Raw genomic sequence first — 6,726 nt, 5'->3', positions numbered from 1 at the left:
ATGCTCATTAGAATCATCCTCAACTTGGGGGACATGAGTACCGGGAGGAGGGAAATTGTCACAAACTGAAGATGCGCAAGACGTCCCGGCCTCACTAGTAGACGAGCTCAAACTTACGCTAGGAATATCAGGTTCTACCTTGATAACATCAGAGGGGGTAATGTCTTCCTTCATTGCCCCCCTCATCTTAGAATTTCCCTTTTTAGAACCTCTCCTCTTTTTCTTCTTCCTCTTCTTCTTCTGGTAGTATTGTTCCTTTATAGAGTCTATCTCCTTAGTAGTCTCACCCTTAAGGATTCGAATTGTTAAAGTTGACAAATCACGTTTACGGTAAAAAATCACCGTTTTCCCTTCCAGCAACTTTTGATAAGAATTTGTGGGGATTCTTAAAGTAGAACTACCACCTCCCTTTTTAGAGAAGTGAAGAACTGACTTATTAGCACAATTACTTTGAACCTCCGTCTCTTCCATATTCACACTCTGAATATCCCTTATACTCACATCGCTTTGTTCTGCCATCACCTCCGTAACCACGCTTTCACCACTATCATTTATACCCACATCAGACGCCGAACCATGGACAGACTTTTTGTTGTTCTTCTCCACGCAATCTTCATTTGCAACGTCCAGCATTCTTTTTCCATTTTCCTTTATGAGGAGGTGACCTTTTACCACCTCTAATTCCCTTAACACATCCTTATTACTTGGTTCCACCATTAAGGCCCGAACTGATCCAATTCACTTTCAAAACCTTTTCAACTTCATATAAGCAACCGCTCTACGAAAAAGTGCCTTAACATTACGAGGGAATGTGTTCAAAATCATGGAGCATAAACCCGAGGCAGCTCTGTATTCCTCAAGTTTCAGGGCACATGCAGCCATATTAGACAGAACAGAAACTGCAAGGTCAGATAACGATTGAATATCCTCACCTTCAATATCTCTTAAGGTCAGACTAAGTAACTTACAAGCTTCATCGTAACACTCCGCGGCACTATCAAATTCATTTTGCCTAAAAAGACCGTTCCCCTTATCTTTAAGCTCCTTCACCTCAGCTAAAATTAACGGAGCTGACCCCTGCAATTTCATAAAGTAGCCTAACATCCTATCCCCATTATTCTCCATAAACCCATCACTGACATGAGCACTAGCAAAAGTTTCAAGAAACTTTTGATAAATGTTAGCGGAAAACATAGCTACACAATTCCTAAAAAGGATACAACACCCCACAACACCGAAACGACTCAGAGAAACTGAAAAAACAGGAGTAGACCAGTACACCACAACATCGAACTACTCAGAAAAACTAGAAAAGGGAGAGACCCCTCGACAGAGAACAAAAACCAGCAACCAGATTGAAAGAAGAAACTCAGAAAAACAAGCTGATAGACAAAAAAACCAAACACCAAAGCGGACGATCGGAGAAGATGGATTCCACGGTGACTTAACAGCCACGAATTAACTAACAATAGCGAGAAAACAGACGATTAAATTAAGGCGATAAAGGAAACAAACCCGAACCCTAAAATGCCAGAAATCAAGCAAGAGGGGAGAAGCGGACCCGAACCCTAAACCAAACACCACAGAGACGATCGGAGAAGGGCTGCCGGTAGCTGCAGATGGGCGACTTAGTGAAAGTCCCCAAACCCCAGTCGTGATTGAAAGATGAATACGAACACAAAATATTAAAGCGAACAACTCAACGGATGACAGTGAGGGGAAGGGGTATAAAGGGTTGAAATAGTCTCGCCGGCGACCCAAAGAGACGACCGGAGAAGCCGCCGGCGAGAAGGGGGTAAATAATTGGGGTTTTTTTAATTTTGGGGGTCTATTGAGTTTCTCTCTCTTCGAGGGAACGTCACTTGGACATTTTCATAGAATTTGTTGTAAGACGGAATTTATCGCATGTTTGAAAAAACGGAAATCTGAAGAAATAAATACATTGCACACTCACGGGTCCCACCTTAACATGAATTTCAAAAAAAAAAAAAAAAAACTGCACTAATGACGTGGCACGCTGAGGATTGAGTATTGTCTTTTGTATTAATCTCTACCTTACCTTAAATGTCCAAGCAACATGTTACTATTCACTAATGAATAGTAACTTGGAGAATGAATAGTAATATGCAATGGGTGGGCTGGGTTGCTTTTGGCGGGTTTGGTTTATTCAACTTATGGGCCGTTTGGTGTGTCACTTATTTGGGCCTAACTACAATCTACATACAACAATGCTTCAGTCTTTTTTTTTTTTTTTTAATTGTTTATGCTGCCTGGAACTCCGTTATCCACGTCTTCTCTTCTCAACCTCTCAATCCCTCATATCTCTTCTTTGCTCTCTCTACAGTCTACACTCCCTCTGTCTGATTCATCATCTGCCTTTATCCATCATTGCATTTTCCTTCACCATCTCATGTCGCATCACCTTCGTTATTCATCTTTGCTTCTCAAACTACCAACAACAAGACACCTTTTCATTTGAATTGAGGTAAGTAGTCTTTATTTCTCATATTGTTGTTTATTCAGATGGTTAATTGATTTTATTATTTATTTTCGAATTAATCAGGGTTTTATTTTAGTTTTCGGATTAATTACCAGGAAACAATAATTTTCTTATCACCGATCGCCTATCAAATTTCTGTAATTTAATCATCTTTTATTTTGTTAATTTAGGGTTCGCATTGAATTATTTTGTTAATTGTGATCTTATAGTACCTTAATAATGTGTCGTTGTATTATGTTGAACACCAGTAGCTTAATTATTTTTCGAAACCATGTGATGAACACCAGGGAAGTATATATGCCCATTTTATGTGCCACTGATCGGAGGACAATTTTGCGGTTGTGTATTTTTGTGGTTTAATTTCAATTGGCATCCGAATCGGAAGTCAGAGTAGGAGCAGCGGGCCCGGTGTTGGCTGAAAATGGTAACGACTCCTAATTACTCCTTTTTAATGGGTTGATGTTTGTTTTTTTGGCAAACTTATGGTTATTGGGTTTGATTGAAGTTGACTTTCTCTAATTAATTAGTGTTTTGTTGTTGTTTTTGCAGAATTAAGGTGGATGTTTGTGGTGTGGGGAATAAAAGTTACCAGCTTGGCTAATTTTAATAGTTTTATTCTCTTTGATTACAGTTTCTGACTGTCGGTTGCGCCTCGGAGCTCTACATGGAAAGTTTGGAGCTTTTAGACAGAAATGCAACTCAACCTGAGATCAAAAAGGCTTTTTATGAGGTATGGTTTCAGTAGACAGATTTTTTGGTGCTATAATCAGATGTTATCATTAATTTTTAATCAGAAGATGATATCATTACTTCATGTCATTTCTATGGGTTACTCTCTGACCATACAAAGCAAATAAGAATGGGTGTCCAGGCTTCTTAACCTCATCCCCACCCCCACACCAGTACGACCTAGGACTAAGATTATAATCTTATTAAAGATGTCAATGTGGGTGGCCATGGGGGAGAAGAGGACGGTTGAAGGAGGACGGATGAGTGTGTTCGAAAGAGGGGTCAATTTTCCGAGGATATGTATATGGGAGGCGGATGAGGATGCTGGGGAGATTACTTGTGATATTATTCATACTGTGGAGGCTAAAAAGTTGTACAAGAAGGGTAGCTTGAATTTAGGAGGGTGTGAATACGGTGGTGGGTTAAGCAATAATAATAATAATAGCTTTGTTGCAAATTGTGTATCTTAATTGCTGGTGTACTTTGAAAGGATGTCTCGTTCTTGTACATGGGACGACTGCTGAAGGTTTTGGTGTTGGGATTATTTCATACACGGTAAATCCTATTGTTTGTTCGTGATTGAATTGCTTACTTGATTACTTTATAATTTATAAAATGGTTTAGCAGAGTCTTTACAGTCTTTAGTGTAATCAGGTACCTGTATATATTGTTGAAATATCACCTCAACACATGAGAGGAATGCTTGGATCAGTTAACTAGGTGATTATGCTAATATATTTCAAGATTTGGATTGGAAATAAAATTATTCTTCTAGGAGTAGTTAAAACGAGATCGATTATTTACACTCAAGAGTTACTCATGTTAATGTATCTTAAAATAAATGTCATTAAGTCATCTCTTATAATCATAATATATGCCGCGACGGAGTCAGTTGGGGGCTAGCAGGATTGGTCGTTCCCGCTTGATATTCGAATTTTTTAGTTGACATTTTCGGGGTTTTTTCTACGTGATTACCGCATTAGTGTTAGAACTAGAAATTTTTGGTTTCGGGTGTCTCTTGGAACTTTCAAAGCTATTACTGGAAAACAATTATAGATTTCAAATTAGTTTATCGAAAAAGGGGCAATGCAAATTATACTTAGTTTAAACAACTCGAGTCCTTGAATGTTGATAATTTTACTTGAAGATGATCCTCATATTATTGTTTTACATAAGGGAATATCTGACTCGTTTCTGTTTTTGTGTATTGTGTAGATATATGCAATGCCGGTTTTCAATATGATAGAATCATGGCTTGTAAGACAAATTAAGTTCAAGCCAAGTCGGATACTTCGTTTCCTAACTCGAATTTCCTATGTTGGTAAGCAATTTCTACAGCTTATAAATTGGTCACAGTGGCATAGTACACACTGCAGGTTACGATCAAGTTGTGTTATTGTTGAGTTTATGTTTTGTAAATGTATAATGTGCGCAGGTTGACGAAGAGATTCAGACCAGGCAAGAAGAAATTGAGCATTTACCATTGCTAAATTTGGCAGAAAGGTAATTTGTACGTTTGATCTGATCCTTAATTAGTAAGCTTCTGTTTTATTCTTTTATCTCTAATAAAGGAGTCAAGGGAAGTTAGTTGGCATGGGTTTAATGTTATTTGGTTTTGTCGGGTACCTGTAGTGGTTAATCTTCGGTCGAGAGGGGTAAGAGAGGTTCCATTGGCGACATCAACTTTTGGATGAATCATACCGGAGTAGTATCTTTCTGTAAACTAGAAATTGAGGATGAAGTAAAACTTAATGTGGTTGTGCAGCAAGTGGGCATGTCCCCCGATATTTCTTCTAGAAGAAGAAAGTTTAACCACAACACTCGAATATTTCTCTTTTCTTTGCATATTAAACTTGTCTTTGACGTGTGTGAAATTACATAGCTCGAACTTTTATAGTGATAGTACTTTGGGCAAGATTCATTTGTTAGTATAGCGATCTCATACTACACATTCAGTTAGAGAGAGACGAAATGGGTAGTGGCATAGATCATTGCGTTGTTAGTTTAATACGCATAAGTGGGGTAACGATACACTCATAGAGGCCATTATGTTGTTACTTGTAGCAAATATCCATGGGAAAGGTAGTGCTGGAGAGGTCATTATGTTAGTATCATGAATTTGACATTCGGTTGAATTTTCTGCATGTTCACCTTTTTTTTTTTTTTTTTTTTTTTTTTTTTTATCATTTCATTGACCATGTCAGATCAGATAATACGGAGTATCAGGAAATTTCAGGAGTTGAGAAATTTTGAGATTACTTTGTTTAGAGCTGATTCCAATAATAGAGCTCGATGATCTCAACTGATTCTTTTATGTCTTTGGTAGGGTATGTATCCCATGATAGTCATTCACTTATTGTCTTTACAGGTTGGTTGGTTAACTGCAACGAGCTTAGCGTCTCAAAAGAGCCAAACAGAGCGAGGTGAACACTTCAAGAATGTGACTCCTCAACAGATCTTTTCTTCTCAGGATTCTGGTCAGATTTCTCTGAATGAAGAATATATAGCTAAGAGCAATATCATGATTGACTCAAAAGCATCCGTTTCTTTCATGACTATGACAACACTGTAATTGAACCTATAGAGGTTGATCGCATTAGCCACACACTGCCTGGATGCTATCGAGACAAGATAGTATGAGTGTACGCTAAAAAGTCTGAACTCAGGGTCAATATCAGTTTACGCTAAGAAGCTTGAACTGACTGGAAAAAGAAACCTGGAAGAAGGTTTGGGTACTTGCAAGTTGCAACACCAGAGAGAACAAGCAGGAGAGAAAGATGAAGTACAGTGAGTCAGTGATCCATAGTCATTGTCGACTTGTGCAAAGGATTGCAACTGTACATGCCTAACCTACCTTAAGATGTATTTACATATTTTGTAGATCATACTCTGATACGCTGACCAACTTATCAAGGAGTTGGCTAAATCATTTTGCTCACAAGTTCCATTACTTGTAAATCAATACATGTGCTTTACATTGATGGCTTAACTGCCAAATTTTGCTGCTTAGGTGCTGGAATTTTACAAAACCATTGATCTAGCGTCATTGAAATTAGTCGATGTATGAATTTCTGTAAACGTTGTGATCTATCTTGACAAAAAAAGTTTGTGTCTTAGCAGTCTCACTCTTTACCTTACATATAATCATATATGTCACTCCGTAATTATAAATATCCAGGCATACTGTGGGAAACAATTTTGCGCTATGCCAACTTTAAACTGCTTATAGTGTTGCTCATTTCTAACTACACATTTATATTCACATGTGATCTTAAAATTAGATGTTTACTTTCTCTCCAACTTAAAAGGACCGAAGCTACTCATGAAATTGGCTTGTGAAAAAAAAATGCGGACGGAAATTCTGTTAATGGAAAACGAGGAGAAAGGTAGAGGAGATGTGAAACAAAAGCGAAGGAGAAGGAAGGATGAATATGTGAAGAGTAGGAAATTAGATTTCATCCTAAACCAGGAACTTCATCTATATGGGACAAATTATT

General features: G+C 37.9%; 1 long non-coding RNA gene across 3 annotated transcripts; it reads left to right on the top strand.

Moving 5' to 3' along the window:
* The first annotated feature begins 2,245 nt into the window (after positions 1-2,245).
* Positions 2,246-6,467, top strand: LOC141643274 (uncharacterized). 3 transcript variants are annotated; one of them, XR_012543675.1, is made up of 5 exons: positions 2,247-2,485; positions 2,788-2,924; positions 3,132-4,550; positions 4,665-4,732; positions 5,598-6,467. It is a non-coding gene; the product is annotated as an uncharacterized LOC141643274 (long non-coding RNA). The 3 variants fall into 3 exon arrangements; XR_012543674.1 differs by lacking the exon at positions 5,598-6,467 and having other exon boundaries at positions 2,246-2,485; positions 3,050-4,550; positions 4,665-5,375; XR_012543673.1 differs by lacking the exon at positions 5,598-6,467 and having other exon boundaries at positions 4,665-5,375.
* Positions 6,468-6,726: the final 259 nt, after the last annotated feature.

Source organism: Silene latifolia, chromosome 2, assembly GCF_048544455.1.
Source record: "Silene latifolia isolate original U9 population chromosome 2, ASM4854445v1, whole genome shotgun sequence".
Taxonomy (NCBI): domain Eukaryota; kingdom Viridiplantae; phylum Streptophyta; class Magnoliopsida; order Caryophyllales; family Caryophyllaceae; genus Silene; species Silene latifolia.
The sequence above is the reverse complement of the archived record's forward strand: the minus strand, read 5'-3'. Positions and strand labels throughout refer to the sequence as shown.